This window comes from Suricata suricatta, chromosome 13, assembly GCF_006229205.1.
Source record: "Suricata suricatta isolate VVHF042 chromosome 13, meerkat_22Aug2017_6uvM2_HiC, whole genome shotgun sequence".
Taxonomy (NCBI): Eukaryota; Metazoa; Chordata; class Mammalia; order Carnivora; family Herpestidae; genus Suricata; species Suricata suricatta.
This window is the reverse complement of record NC_043712.1, coordinates 87,061,217-87,062,293: the sequence shown is the minus strand read 5'-3', so window position 1 is coordinate 87,062,293 and position 1,077 is coordinate 87,061,217. Positions and strand designations below refer to the sequence as shown.

The 1,077-nt window shown below is 56.3% G+C and overlaps 1 protein-coding gene across 7 annotated transcripts in view; it reads left to right on the top strand.

The window, feature by feature from the left end:
- SYK (spleen associated tyrosine kinase) overlaps positions 1-1,077 on the top strand; it is a 73,352-nt gene that overhangs the window by 70,115 nt on the left and 2,160 nt on the right. The window contains exon 14 of one of the 7 annotated variants that reach the window (XR_003902093.1): positions 294-448. The exons of the other annotated variants lie outside the window; for them this stretch is intronic. The gene's annotated coding sequence lies outside the window, so the exon portion shown is untranslated. The remainder of the gene's footprint in view (positions 1-293; positions 449-1,077) is intronic. 7 annotated transcript variants of the gene reach the window in all.

Below are 1,077 nucleotides of genomic sequence, written 5' to 3'. Positions count from 1 at the left end.
GGGACACGCAGGGAGCCGGCCCACGTGCTGGGTGCTGGGCCACACTTGCTGAAGCCCCTGTCACCCTGCTCCCCAGGGGTGGCTGTCCCCCAGGGTAGAGGAGAGATCCGTGAGGAGGGCCCTGCTGAGGGCCAGTCTGCAGCCCTGGGTCAGCCCCTTCGCTTGGTGCCTGGCTCCTGGGTGAATGAGACCCTCAGAGAAAGGTTCAGAGGCGCTCTGCGCATCTGGGGCCCCCCACTTGCACTGGAACGTTCTGTGTACAAAGATGATGAGGTTGTGCTCTTTGACTGCAGGAGGAGGGAGGCTGTCCGTCCCACACATGCTCCTGTCCCGGGGCTTGGCCACCACCCCGCTTGAACACAGGCTGGCGGCCCGAGGCAGGCCCCCATGGTGAAGCCCGAGGTGGCCTGTGTCCCCAGCCGTGACCACAGATGTCCGATAAGTTCCAGTAGGTCATTCTGACTCTTCCTGGCTCCTGAAGGCCAGACCGAGCCAGTTTCTGTTCTGTGGAAAGCTCCCCTCCGGTGGAGAGTGATTGGGGGCCCTCGAGCCTGCCCCCTGGCTGCCCCGTCAGACCCAGGCAAATGACAGCTTCAGTGTGGACACTTCGCCCACTTTAACCTCAAGCTCTGTTTCCCTTACTGGCAAACTTACCCACACTGGCCTTATTGCCAAGATTCTTGCAAAAGAAGCAAAATCACTTCCACACCAGGAATAATTCTCAAGAGTTTTAAGAAATACTTGCTTCTGGCCGATCCTGTCATATTGGAGAAAGCAGAGGGTCTACACATTTGTTCGGAGGTTACAAATGGTTAGAAACTCTTGCCTGTCATTTACTGAGGTCGTTCCCCACCCTCAGCAGTGACAGAGACGTTGGACCTGCTGTGTCGGCATTTGTAACTGTCAATGCCCGCGTCTTTGGCTTTGAGTTCAATAGGAACCCCCATCATAGCACATTTCCAGAAAGCCCAGAGCCATCCAGTGGGGGTGGGGGCAGAGTTTAAATTGCGTCCATCTATTTTTAGCGAGAAGATGAGTCCAACTTGAAATACATGTCTTCCGCGCACTGACCCACTA